Genomic DNA, 16,549 nt, shown 5'->3' on the forward strand with positions numbered 1-16,549 from the left:
AACAGAGTACAGACTGATGATGGACAGAGGACAGACTGAGGACATACTGAGGACAGACTGAGGACATAATGAGGAAAGACTGAGGACGGACAGACTGAGGACAGACTGAGGACAGAGGACGGTCAGAGGAGAGACTGAGGACAGAGGACATACTGATTACATACTGAGGACAGACTGAGGACGGACAGAGGACAAACTGAGAACGGACAGGGGACAGACTGAGGACAGAGGACATACTGAGGACAGACTGAGGACGGACAGATGACAGACAGAGGACAGACTGAGGACAAACTGAGGACAGACTGAGGACAGACTGAGGACAGACTCATGATATACTGAGGACAGATGACAGACTGAGGACGAACAGAGCACAGACTGAGGACGGACAGAAGACAGACTGAGGACATACTGAGGACAGACTGAGGAAGGACAGACAGAGGACGGACAGAGGACAGACTGAGGACGGACAGAGGACAAACTGAGGACGGACAGGGGACAGACTGAGGACAGAGGACATACTGAGGACAGATTGAGGATGGACAGATGCCAGACAGAGGACATATTTAGGACAGACTGAGGACAAACTGAGGACAGACTGAGGACAGACTCATGATATACTGAGGACAGAGGACAGACTGAGGACAGACTGAGTACAGATTAAGGACAGACTGAGGACAGACTGAGGACAGACTGAGGACAGACAGGGGATAGACTGAGGACACACTGAGGACACACTGAGGAAAGACCGAGGACATACTGAGGACAGACTGAGTAAAGACTGAGGACAGACTGATGATATACTGAGGACAGAGGACAGACTGAGAACGAACAGAGGATAGACTGAGAACGGACAGAGGACAGACTGAGGAAGGACAGAGGACAGACTGAAGACAGACTGAGGACAGACTGAGGACATAGGACAGACTGAGGGCAGACAGAGGACATACTGAGGACAGACAGTGGACAGACTCAGGACACACTGAGGACAGAGGACAGACTGAGGGCAGACAGAGGACATACTGAGGAAAGACAGAGGACATACTCAGGACACACTGAGGATAGACTGAGGACAGAGGACAGACTGAGGACAGAGGACAGACTGAGGACGGACAGACTTAGGACAGACCGAGGACAGGCTGAGGACAGACTGAGGACAGACTGAGTACAGACTGAGGAGAGATAGAGGATAGACTGAGGACAGACTGAGGACAGACAGAGGACAGACTGAGTACATAGGACAGCCTGAGGACAGACTGAGGACAGACTGAGTACAGAATGAGTACAGACTGAGTACTGACTGAGGAGAGACAGAAGATAGACTGAGGACAGACTGAGGACAGACAGAGGACAGACTGAGTACATAGGACAAACTGAGGACAGACTGAGTACAGACTGAGGACAGACAGAGGATAGCCTGAGGACACACTGAGGACAGACTGAGGAAAGACCAAGGACATACTGAGGAAAGACTGAGTAAAGACTGAGGACAGACTGATGATATACTGAGGACAGAGGACAGACTGAGGACAAACTGAGGACAGACTGAGGACAGACTCATGATATACTGAGGACAGAGGACAGACTGAGGACAGACTGAGTACAGACTGAGGACAGACAGGGGATAGACTGAGGACACACTGAGGACACACTGAGGAAAGACCGAGGACATACTGAGGACAGACTGAGTAAAGACTGAGGACAGACTGATGATATACTGAGGACAGAGGACAGACTGAGAACGAACAGAGGATAGACTGAGAACGGACAGAGGACAGACTGAGGAAGGACAGAGGACAGACTGAAGACAGACTGAGGACCGACTGAGGACATAGGACAGACTGAGGGCAGACAGAGGACATACTGAGGACAGACTGAGGAAGGACAGACAGAGGACGGACAGAGGACAGACTGAGGACGGACAGAGGACAAACTGAGGACGGACAGGGGATAGACTGAGGACATACTGAGGACATACTGAGGACAGACTGAGGACAGAGGACAGGCTGAGGACAGATTGAGGACAAACTGAGGACAGACTGAGGACGGACAGACTTAGGACAGACCGAGGACAGACTGAGGACAGACTGAGTACAGACTGAGGAGAGATAGAGGATAGACTGAGGACAGACTGAGGACAGACAGAGGACAGACTGAGTACATAGTACAGACTGAGGACAGACTGAGTACAGAATGAGTACAGACTGAGTACTGACTGAGGAGAGACAGAAGATAGACTGAGGACAGACTGAGGACAGACAGAGGACAGACTGAGTACATAGGACAAACTGAGGACAGACTGAGTACAGACTGAGGACAGAGGACAGACTGAGGACAGAGGACAGACTGAGGACGGACAGACTTAGGACAGACCGAGGACAGACTGAGGACAGACTGAGGACAGACTGAGTACAGACTGAGGAGAGATAGAGGATAGACTGAGGACAGACTGAGGACAGACAGAGGACAGACTGAGTACATAGGACAGACTGAGGACAGACTGAGGACAGACTGAGTACAGAATGAGTACAGACTGAGTACTGACTGAGGAGAGACAGAAGATAGACTGAGGACAGACTGAGGACAGACATAGGACAGACTGAGTACATAGGACAAACTGAGGACAGACTGAGTACAGACTGAGGACAGACAGAGGATAGCCTGAGGACACACTGAGGACAGACTGAGGAAAGACCAAGGACATACTGAGGAAAGACTGATGATATACTGAGGACAGAGGACAGACTGAGGATGAACAGAGTACAGACTGAGGACGGACAGAGGACAGACTGGGGACATACTGAGGACAGACTGAGGACTAAATGAGGAAAGACTGAGGACGGACATACTGAGGACAGACAGAGGACGGTCAGAGGAGAGACTGAGGACAGAGGATAGACTGATGACATACTGAGGACAGACTGAGGACGGACAGAGGACAAACTGAGGACGGACAGGGGACAGACTGAGGGCAGAGGACAGACTGAGGACAGACTGAGGACAGACTGAGGACAGACAGAGGACATACTGAGTACAGACTGAGTACAGACTGAGGAGAGACAGAGGATAGACTGAGGACAGACTGAGGACAGACAGAGGACATACTGAGTACATAGGACAGACTGAGGACAGACTGAGTACAGACTGAGGACAGACAGAGGATAGACTGAGGACACACTGAGGACAGACCGAGGACAGACCGAGGACATACTGAGGACAGACTGAGTACAGACTGAGTAAAGACTGAGGACAGACTGATTATATACTGAGGACAGAGGACAGACTGAGGACGAACAGAGTACAGACTGAGGATGGACAGACTGAGGACAGAGGACAGACTGAGGACAGACTGAGGACAGACAGAGGACAGACTGAGTACAGACTGAGGACAGACTGAGGACAGACTGAGGACAGACAGAGGACAGACTGAGGACAGACAGAGGACAAACTGAGGACAGACTGAGGACGGACAGGGGATAGACTGAGGACAGACTGAGGACATACTGAGGACAGACTGAGGAAGGACAGACAGAGGACGGACAGAGGACAGACTGAGGACGGACAGAGGACAAACTGAGGACGGACAGGGGATAGACTGAGGACAGACTGAGGACATACTGAGGACAGACTGAGGACAGAGGACAGGCTGAGGACAGATTGAGGACAAACTGAGGACAGACTGAGGGCAGAGGACAGACTGAGGACAGACCGAGGACAGACTGAGGACAGACTGATGAAAGACTGAGGACAGACCGAGGACAGACTGAGGACAGACAGAGGACAGACTGATGATAGACTGATAACAGACTGATGAAAGACTGAGGACAGACTGAGGACAGACTGAGGACAGAGGACAGACTGATGACAGACTGATGAAAGACTGAGGACACACTGATGACAGAGGACAGACTGAGGACAGAGGACAGACTGAGGACAGACTGAGGGCAGAGGACAGACTGAGGACAGACTGAGGACACACTGATGACAGACTGATGAAAGACTGAGGACAGACCGAGGACAGACTGAGGACAGACTGAGGACAGACTGATGACAGACTGATGAAAGAGGATAGAATGAGGACAGACTGAGGACGGACAGAGGACCGACTGAGGACAGAGGACAGACTGATGACAGACTGATGAAAGACTGAAGACAGACTGAGGACAGAGGACAGACTGAGGACAGACTGATGAAAGACTGAGGAAAGACTGAGGACAGAGGACAGACTGAGGACAGACTGATGAAAGAGGATAGACTGAGGACAGTGTTATGACCCGGGTCGTTAGGTCATTTGTGTGTACATTTTTCCCTCCTCGTGTGTGTGTGTGTGTGTGTGTGTGTGTGTGTGTGTGTGTGTGTGTGTGTGTGTGTGTGTGTGTGTGTGTGTGTGTGTGTGTGTGTGTGTGTGTGTGTGTGTGTGTGTGTGTGTGTGTGTGAGCAAGCAGGTGGTGCCCATTAGCTGATTAGCTACCACCTGCATGTCGATTGGTCCACCTGAGGAGACAGGAGCATATTAAGCGGCAGCCGTGCAGTTCCTCGGCCGCTCGCTGACTCCACTTCTCCTACTCCCAGCGCGGCGCTTTTTGATATTTTGTTCTATGGTGTTGTGAGCGCACTTTGGTATTGTTTGTCCTTCTCCTCTGGCTGCGGGCCAGTGTCACTTTACCTGTCTTTGCAAGACAGTTTATGTTCTCAGGAGTGCAAACCCTTTTGTTTTCTTTTCCCTTTTGGATCGATCGTTTCCTCATGTTTAAGGTAGTGTGACGGACTGAGGACAGACTGAGGACGGACAGAGGACAGATTGAGGACAGACTGAGGACAGACTGAGGACAGACTGAGGAAAGACTGAGAACAGACTGAGGACAGACTGATGAAAGACTGAGGACAGACTGAGGACGGACAGAGGACAGACAGAGGACGAACAGACAGAGGACGGACTGAGGACAGACAGGTGAAAGACAGAGGACATACTGAGGACATACTGAGGACAGACAGAGGACAGACTCAGGACACACTGAGGAAAGAGGACAGACAGAGGACAGACTGAGGACAGACCGAGGACGGACAGAGGACAGACTGAGGACGGACAGAGGACAAACTGAGGACGGACAGGGGACAGACTGAGGACAGAGGACATACTGAGGACATATTGAGGATGGACAGATGACAGACAGAGGACAGATTTAGGACAGACTGAGGACAGACTGAGGACAGACTGAGGACAGACTCGTGATATACTGAGGACAGAGGACAGACTGAGGACGAACAGAGGACAGACTGAGGACGGACAGAGGACATACTGAGGACAGAGGACAGACTGAGGGCAGACAGATGACATACTGAGGACAGACAGAGGGCAAACTCAGGACACAATGAGGACAGACTGAGGACAGAGGACAGACTGAGGACAGACAGAGGACAGGCTGAGTACAGACAGAGGAAAGACTGAGTACAGACTGAGGTCAGACAGAGGACAGACTGAGGACAGACAGAGGACAGACTGAGGACAGACAGAGGACAGACTGAGTACATAGGACAGACTGAGGACAGACTGATGACAGACTGAGGACAGACTGAGGACGGACAGAGGACAGACTGAGGACAGACTGAGGAAAGACTGAGGACAGACAGAGGACAGACAGAGGACAGACTGAGGACACACTGAGGACACACTGAGGACACACTGAGGACATACTGAGGACAAACTGAGGACAGCCTGAGGACAGACTGATGACATACTGAGGACAGACTGAGGAAGGACAGACAGAGGACGGACAGAGGACAGACTGAGGACGGACAGAGGACACACTGAGGACGGACAGGGGACAGACTGAGGACAGAGGACATACTGAGGACAGATTGAGGATGGACAGATGACAGACAGAGGACATATTTAGGACAGACTGTGGACAAACTGAGGACAGACTGAGGACAGACTCATGATATACTGAGGACTGAGGACAGACTGAGGACGAACAGAGGACAGACTGAGGACAGAGGACAGACTGAGGACAGACTGAGGACAGACAGAGGACAGACTGAGGACAGACAGAGGACAAACTGAGGACAGACTGAGGACAGACTGAATACAGACTCATGATATACTGAGGACAGATGACAGACTGAGGACGAACAGAGGACAGCCTGAGGACGGACAGAGGACAGACTGAGGACATACTGAGGACAGACTGAGGAAGGACAGACAGAGGACGGACAGAGGACAGACTGAGGACGGACAGAGGACAAACTGAGGACGGACAGGGGATAGACTGAGGACAGACTGAGGACATACTGAGGACATACTGAGGACAGACTGAGGACAGAGGACAGGCTGAGGACAGACTGAGGACAAACTGAGGACAGACTGAGGGCAGAGGACAGACTGAGGACAGACTGAGGACAGACTGAGGACAGACTGAGGACAGAGGACAGGCTGAGGACAGACTGAGGACAAACTGAGGACAGACTGAGGACAGAGGACAGACTGAGGACGAACAGAGGACAGACTGAGGACGGACAGAGGACATACTGAGGACAGAGGACAGACTGAGGGCAGACAGATGACATACTGAGGACAGACAGAGGACAAACTCAGGACACACTGAGGACAGACTGAGGACAGAGGACAGACTGAGGACAGACTGAGGACAGACAGAGGACAGGCTGAGTACAGACAGAGGAAAGACTGAGTACAGACTGAGGTCAGACAGAGGACAGACTGAGGACAGACAGAGGACAGACTGAGGACAGACAGAGGACAGACTGAGTACATAGGACAGACTGAGGACAGACTGAGGACAGACTGAGGACGGACAGAGGACAGACTGAGGACAGACAGAGGAAAGACTGAGGACAGATTGAGGACAGACAGAGGACAGACTGAGGACACACTGAGGACACACTGAGGACAGACTGAGGACAAACTGAGGACAGCCTGAGGACAGACTGAAGACAGACTCATGATATACTGAGGACAGATGACAGACTGAGGACGAACAGAGGACAGACTGAGGACGGACAGAGGACAGACTGATGACATACTGAGGACAGACTGAGGAAGGACAGACAGAGGACGGACAGAGGACAGACTGAGGACGGACAGAGGACAAACTGAGGACGGACAGGGGACAGACTGAGGACAGAGGACATACTGAGGACAGATTGAGGATGGACAGATGACAGACAGAGGACAGATTTAGGACAGACTGTGGACAAACTGAGGACAGACTCATGATATACTGAGGACTGAGGACAGATTGAGGACGAACAGAGGACAGACTGAGGACAGAGGACAGACTGAGGACAGACTGAGGACAGACAGAGGACAGACAGAGGACAGACAGAGGACAGACTGAGTACAGACTGAGGACAGACTGAGGACAGACTGAGGACAGACAGAGGACAAACTGAGGACAGACTGAGGACGGACAGGGGATAGACTGAGGACAGACTGAGGACATACTGAGGACAGACTGAGGAAGGACAGACAGAGGACGGACAGAGGACAGACTGAGGACGGACAGAGGACAAACTGAGGACGGACAGGGGATAGACTGAGGACAGACTGAGGACATACTGAGGACAGACTGAGGACAGAGGACAGGCTGAGGACAGATTGAGGACAAACTGAGGACAGACTGAGGACGGACAGACTTAGGACAGACCGAGGACAGACTGAGGACAGACTGAGTACAGACTGAGGAGAGATAGAGGATAGACTGAGGACAGACTGAGGACAGACAGAGGACAGACTGAGTACATAGTACAGACTGAGGACAGACTGAGGACAGACTGAGTACAGAATGAGTACAGACTGAGTACTGACTGAGGAGAGACAGAAGATAGACTGAGGACAGACTGAGGACAGACAGAGGACAGACTGAGTACATAGGACAAACTGAGGACAGACTGAGTACAGACTGAGGACAGACAGAGGATAGACTGAGGACACACTGAGGACAGACTGAGGAAAGACCAAGGTTATACTGAGGACAGACTGATGATATACTGAGGACAGAGGACAGACTGAGGATGAACAGAGTACAGACTGAGGACGGACAGAGGACAGACTGAGGACATACTGAGGACAGACTGAGGACTAAATGAGGAAAGACTGAGGACGGACATACTGAGGACAGACAGAGGACGGTCAGAGGAGAGACTGAGGACAGAGGATAGACTGATGACATACTGAGGACAGAATGAGGACGGACAGAGGACAAACTGAGGACGGACAGGGGACAGACTGAGGGCAGAGGACAGACTGAGGACAGACTGAGGACAGACTGAGGACAGACAGAGGACAGACTGAGGACAGACTGAGGACAGACAGAGGACATACTGAGTACATAGGACAGACTGAGGACAGACTGAGTACAGACTGAGGACAGACTGAGGAGAGACAGAGGATAGACTGAGGACAGACTGAGGACAGACAGAGGACATACTGAGTACATAGGACAGACTGAGGACAGACTGAGTACAGACTGAGGACAGACAGAGGATAGACTGAGGACACACTGAGGACAGACCGAGGACATACTGAGGACAGACTGAGTACAGACTGAGTAAAGACTGAGGACAGACTGATTATGTACTGAGGACAGAGGACAGACTGAGGACGAACAGAGTACAGACTGATGATGGACAGAGGACAGACTGAGGACATACTGAGGACAGACTGAGGACATAATGAGGAAAGACTGAGGACGGACAGACTGAGGACAGACTGAGGACAGAGGACGGTCAGAGGAGAGACTGAGGACAGAGGACATACTGATTACATACTGAGGACAGACTGAGGACGGACAGAGGACAAACTGAGAACGGACAGGGGACAGACTGAGGACAGAGGACATACTGAGGACAGACTGAGGACGGACAGATGACAGACAGAGGACAGACTGAGGACAAACTGAGGACAGACTGAGGACAGACTGAGGACAGACTCATGATATACTGAGGACAGATGACAGACTGAGGACGAACAGAGCACAGACTGAGGACGGACAGAAGACAGACTGAGGACATACTGAGGACAGACTGAGGAAGGACAGACAGAGGACGGACAGAGGACAGACTGAGGACGGACAGAGGACAAACTGAGGACGGACAGGGGACAGACTGAGGACAGAGGACATACTGAGGACAGATTGAGGATGGACAGATGACAGACAGAGGACATATTTAGGACAGACTGAGGACAAACTGAGGACAGACTGAGGACAGACTCATGATATACTGAGGACAGAGGACAGACTGAGGACAGACTGAGTACAGATTAAGGACAGACTGAGGACAGACTGAGGACAGACTGAGGACAGACAGGGGATAGACTGAGGACACACTGAGGACACACTGAGGAAAGACCGAGGACATACTGAGGACAGACTGAGTAAAGACTGAGGACAGACTGATGATATACTGAGGACAGAGGACAGACTGAGAACGAACAGAGGATAGACTGAGAACGGACAGAGGACAGACTGAGGAAGGACAGAGGACAGACTGAAGACAGACTGAGGACAGACTGAGGACATAGGACAGACTGAGGGCAGACAGAGGACATACTGAGGACAGACAGTGGACAGACTCAGGACACACTGAGGACAGAGGACAGACTGAGGGCAGACAGAGGACATACTGAGGAAAGACAGAGGACATACTCAGGACACACTGAGGATAGACTGAGGACAGAGGACAGACTGAGGACAGAGGACAGACTGAGGACGGACAGACTTAGGACAGACCGAGGACAGGCTGAGGACAGACTGAGGACAGACTGAGTACAGACTGAGGAGAGATAGAGGATAGACTGAGGACAGACTGAGGACAGACAGAGGACAGACTGAGTACATAGGACAGCCTGAGGACAGACTGAGGACAGACTGAGTACAGAATGAGTACAGACTGAGTACTGACTGAGGAGAGACAGAAGATAGACTGAGGACAGACTGAGGACAGACAGAGGACAGACTGAGTACATAGGACAAACTGAGGACAGACTGAGTACAGACTGAGGACAGACAGAGGATAGCCTGAGGACACACTGAGGACAGACTGAGGAAAGACCAAGGACATACTGAGGAAAGACTGAGTAAAGACTGAGGACAGACTGATGATATACTGAGGACAGAGGACAGACTGAGGACAAACTGAGGACAGACTGAGGACAGACTCATGATATACTGAGGACAGAGGACAGACTGAGGACAGACTGAGTACAGACTGAGGACAGACAGGGGATAGACTGAGGACACACTGAGGACACACTGAGGAAAGACCGAGGACATACTGAGGACAGACTGAGTAAAGACTGAGGACAGACTGATGATATACTGAGGACAGAGGACAGACTGAGAACGAACAGAGGATAGACTGAGAACGGACAGAGGACAGACTGAGGAAGGACAGAGGACAGACTGAAGACAGACTGAGGACCGACTGAGGACATAGGACAGACTGAGGGCAGACAGAGGACATACTGAGGACAGAAAGTGGACAGACTCAGGACAGACTGAGGGCAGACAGAGGACATACTGAGGAAAGACAGAGGACATCCTCAGGACACACTGAGGATAGACTGAGGACAGAGGACAGACTGAGGACAGAGGACAGACTGAGGACGGACAGACTTAGGACAGACCGAGGACAGACTGAGGACAGACTGAGTACAGACTGAGGAGAGATAGAGGATAGACTGAGGACAGACTGAGGACAGACAGAGGACAGACTGAGTACATAGGACAGACTGAGGACAGACTGAGTACAGAATGAGTACAGACTGAGTACTGACTGAGGAGAGACAGAAGATAGACTGAGGACAGACTGAGGACAGACAGAGGACAGACTGAGTACATAGGACAAACTGAGGACAGACTGAGTACAGACTGAGGACAGACAGAGGATAGCCTGAGGACACACTGAGGACAGACTGAGGAAAGACCAAGGACATACTGAGGAAAGACTGATGATATACTGAGGACAGAGGACAGACTGAGGATGAACAGAGTACAGACTGAGGACGGACAGAGGACAGACTGGGGACATACTGAGGACAGACTGAGGACTAAATGAGGAAAGACTGAGGACGGACATACTGAGGACAGACAGAGGACGGTCAGAGGAGAGACTGAGGACAGAGGATAGACTGATGACATACTGAGGACAGACTGAGGACGGACAGAGGACAAACTGAGGACGGACAGGGGACAGACTGAGGGCAGAGGACAGACTGAGGACAGACTGAGGACAGACTGAGGACATACTGAGTACAGACTGAGTACAGACTGAGGAGAGACAGAGGATAGACTGAGGACAGACTGAGGACAGACAGAGGACATACTGAGTACATAGGACAGACTGAGGACAGACTGAGTACAGACTGAGGACAGACAGAGGATAGACTGAGGACACACTGAGGACATACCGAGGACAGACCGAGGACATACTGAGGACAGACTGAGTACAGACTGAGTAAAGACTGAGGACAGACTGATTATATACTGAGGACAGAGGACAGACTGAGGACGAACAGAGTACAGACTGAGGATGGACAGAGGACAGACTGAGGACAGACTGAGGACATAATGAGGAAAGACTGAGGACGGACAGACTGAGGACAGACTGAGGACAGAGGTTGGTCAGAGGAGAGACTGAGGACAGAGGACAGACTGATTACATACTGAGGACAGACTGAGGACGGACAGAGGACATACTGAGGACGGACAGGGGACATACTGAGGACAGAGGACATACTGAGGACAGTCTGAGGACGGACAGATGACAGACAGAGGACAGACTGAGGACAGACTGAGGACAAACTGAGGACAGACTGAGGACAGACTGAGGACGGACAGAGGACATACTGAGGACATACTGAGGACAGACTGAGGAAGGACAGACAGAGGACGGACAGAGGACAGACTGAGGACGGACAGAGGACAAACTGAGGACGGACAGGGGACAGACTGAGGACAGAGGACATACTGAGGACATATTGAGGATGGACAGATGACAGACAGAGGACAGATTTAGGACAGACTGAGGACAGACTGAGGACAGACTGAGGACAGACTCATGATATACTGAGGACAGAGGACAGACTGAGGACGAACAGAGGACAGACTGAGGACGGACAGAGGACATACTGAGGACAGAGGACAGACTGAGGGCAGACAGATGACACACTGAGGACAGACTGAGGACAGAGGACAGACTGAGGACAGACTGAGGACAGACAGAGGACAGGCTGAGTACAGACAGAGGAAAGACTGAGTACAGACTGAGGTCAGACAGAGGACAGACTGAGGACAGACAGAGGACAGACTGAGGACAGACAGAGGACAGACTGAGTACATAGGACAGACTGAGGACAGACTGAGGACGGACAGAGGACAGACTGAGGACAGACAGAGGAAAGACTGAGGACAGATTGAGGACAGACAGAGGACAGACTGAGGACACACTGAGGACACACTGAGGACAGACTGAGGACAAACTGAGGACAGCCTGAGGACAGACTGAAGACAGACTCATGATATACTGAGGACAGATGACAGACTGAGGACGAACAGAGGACAGACTGAGGACGGACAGAGGACAGACTGATGACATACTGAGGACAGACTGAGGAAGGACATACAGAGGACGGACAGAGGACAGACTGATGACGGACAGAGGACAAACTGAGGACGGACAGGGGACAGACTGAGGACAGAGGACATACTGAGGACAGATTGAGGATGGACAGATGACAGACAGAGGACAGATTTAGGAAAGACTGTTGACAAACTGAGGACAGACTCATGATATACTGAGGACTGAGGACAGATTGAGGACGAACAGAGGACAGACTGAGGACAGAGGACAGACTGAGGACAGACTGAGGACAGACAGAGGACAGACTGAGGACAGACTGAGGACAGACTGAGGACAGACAGAGGACAGACTGAGGACAGACAGAGGACAAACTGAGGACAGACTGAGGACGGACAGGGGATAGACTGAGGACAGACTGAGGACATACTGAGGACAGACTGAGGAAGGACAGACAGAGGACGGACAGAGGACAGACTGAGGACGGACAGAGGACAAACTGAGGACGGACAGGGGATAGACTGAGGACAGACTGAGGACATACTGAGGACAGACTGAGGACAGAGGACAGGCTGAGGACAGATTGAGGACAAACTGAGGACAGACTGAGGGCAGAGGACAGACTGAGGACAGACCGAGGACAGACTGAGGACAGACTGATGAAAGACTGAGGACAGCCGAGGACAGACTGAGGACAGACAGAGGACAGACTGATGATAGACTGATAACAGACTGATGAAAGACTGAGGACAGACTGAGGACAGACTGAGGACAGAGGACAGACTGATGACAGACTGATGAAAGACTGAGGACACACTGATGACAGAGGACATACTGAGGACAGAGGACAGACTGAGGACAGACTGAGGGCAGAGGACAGACTGAGGACAGACTGAGGACACACTGATGACAGACTGATGAAAGACTGAGGACAGACCGAGGACAGACTGAGGACAGACTGAGGACAGACTGATGACAGACTGATGAAAGAGGATAGAGTGAGGACAGACTGAGGACGGACAGAGGACCGACTGAGGACAGAGGACAGACTGATGACAGACTGATGAAAGACTGAAGACAGACTGAGGACAGAGGACAGACTGAGGACAGACTGATGAAAGACTGAGGAAAGACTGAGGACAGAGGACAGACTGAGGACAGACTGATGAAAGAGGATAGACTGAGGACAGTGTTATGACCCGGGTCGTTAGGTCATTTGTGTGTACATTTTTCCCTCCTCGTGTGTGTGTGTGTGTGTGTGTGTGTGTGTGTGTGTGTGTGTGTGTGTGTGTGTGTGTGTGTGTGTGTGTGTGTGTGTGTGTGTGTGTGTGTGTGTGTGTGTGTGTGTGTGTGTGTGTGTGTGTGTGTGTGAGCAAGCAGGTGGTGCCCATTAGCTGATTAGCTACCACCTGCATGTCGATTGGTCCACCTGAGGAGACAGGAGCATATTAAGCGGCAGCCGTGCAGTTCCTCGGCCGCTCGCTGACTCCACTTCTCCTACTCCCAGCGCGGCGCTTTTTGATATTTTGTTCTATGGTGTTGTGAGCGCACTTTGGTATTGTTTGTCCTTCTCCTCTGGCTGCGGGCCAGTGTCACTTTACCTGTCTTTGCAAGACAGTTTATGTTCTCAGGAGTGCAAACCCTTTTGTTTTCTTTTCCCTTTTGGATCGATCGTTTCCTCATGTTTAAGGTAGTGTGACGGACTGAGGACAGACTGAGGACGGACAGAGGACAGATTGAGGACAGACTGAGGACAGACTGAGGACAGACTGAGGACAGACTGAGGAAAGACTGAGAACAGACTGAGGACAGACTGATGAAAGACTGAGGACAGACTGAGGACGGACAGAGGACAGACAGAGGACGAACAGACAGAGGACGGACTGAGGACAGACAGGTGAAAGACAGAGGACATACTGAGGACATACTGAGGACAGACAGAGGACAGACTCAGGACACACTGAGGAAAGAGGACAGACAGAGGACAGACTGAGGACAGACCGAGGACGGACAGAGGACAGACTGAGGACGGACAGAGGACAAACTGAGGACGGACAGGGGACAGACTGAGGACAGAGGACATACTGAGGACATATTGAGGATGGACAGATGACAGACAGAGGACAGCTTTAGGACAGACTGAGGACAGACTGAGGACAGACTGAGGACAGACTCATGATATACTGAGGACAGAGGACAGACTGAGGACGAACAGAGGACAGACTGAGGACGGACAGAGGACATACTGAGGACAGAGGACAGACTGAGGGCAGACAGATGACATACTGAGGACAGACAGAGGGCAAACTCAGGACACACTGAGGACAGACTGAGGAAAGACTGAGGACAGACAGAGGACAGACAGAGGACAGACTGAGGACACACTGAGGACACACTGAGGACACACTGAGGACAGACTGAGGACAAACTGAGGACAGACAGAGGACAGACTGAGGACAGACAGAGGACAGACTGAGTACATAGGACAGACTGAGGACAGACTGATGACAGACTGAGGACAGACTGAGGACGGACAGAGGACAGACTGAGGACAGACTGAGGAAAGACTGAGGACAGACAGAGGACAGACAGAGGACACACTAAGGACACACTGAGGACACACTGAGGACAGACTGAGGACAAACTGAGGACAGCCTGAGGACAGACTGAAGACAGACTGAGGACGGACAGAGGACAGACTGATGACATACTGAGGACAGACTGAGGAAGGACAGACAGAGGACGGACAGAGGACAGACTGAGGACGGACAGAGGACAAACTGAGGACGGACAGGGGACAGACTGAGGACAGAGGACATACTCAGGACAGATTGAGGATGGACAGATGACAGACAGAGGACAGATTTAGGACAGACTGTGGACAAACTGAGGACAGACTGAGGACAGACTCATGATATACTGAGGACTGAGGACAGACTGATGACGAACAGAGGACAGACTGAGGACAGAGGACAGACTGAGGACAGACTGAGGACAGACAGAGGACAGACTGAGGACAGACAGAGGACAAACTGAGGACAGACTGAGGACAGACTGAATACAGACTCATGATATACTGAGGACAGATGACAGACTGAGGACGAACAGAGGACAGACTGAGGACGGACAGAGGACAGACTGAGGACATACTGAGGACAGACTGAGGAAGGACAGACAGAGGACGGACAGAGGACAGACTGAGGACGGACATAGGACAAACTGAGGACGGACAGGGGATAGACTGAGGACAGACTGAGGACATACTGAGGACAGACTGAGGACAGAGGACAGGCTGAGGACAGACTGAGGACAAACTGAGGACAGACTGAGGGCAGAGGACAGACTGAGGACAGACTGAGGACAGACTGAGGACAGACTGAGGAAAGAGGACAGACTGAGGACACACTGAGGACAGACTGAGGACAGAGGACAGACTGAGGACAGACTGAGGACAGACAGAGGACAGACAGAGGACAGGCTGAGTACAGACAGAGGAAAGACTGAGTACAGACTGAGGTCAGACAGAGGACAGACTGAGGACAGACAGAGGACAGACTGAGGACAGACAGAGGACAGACTGAGTACATAGGACAGACTGAGGACAGACTGAGGACAGACTGAGGACGGACAGAGGACAGACTGAGGACAGACAGAGGAAAGACTGAGGACAGATTGAGGACAGACAGAGGACAGACTGAGGACACACTGAGGACACACTGAGGACAGACTGAGTACAAACTGAGGACAGCCTGATGACAGACTGAAGACAGACTCATGATATACTGAGGACAGATGACAGACTGAGGACGAACAGAGGACAGACTGAGGACGGACAGAGGACAGACTGATGACATACTGAGGACAGACTGAGGAAGGACAGACAGAGGACGGACAGAGGACAGACTGAGGACGGACAGAGGACAAACTGAGGACGGACAGGGGACAGACTGAGGAC

The sequence above is a fragment of the Notothenia rossii genome, assembly GCF_949606895.1.
Source record: "Notothenia rossii genome assembly, chromosome: 9".
Taxonomy (NCBI): Eukaryota; Metazoa; Chordata; class Actinopteri; order Perciformes; family Nototheniidae; genus Notothenia; species Notothenia rossii.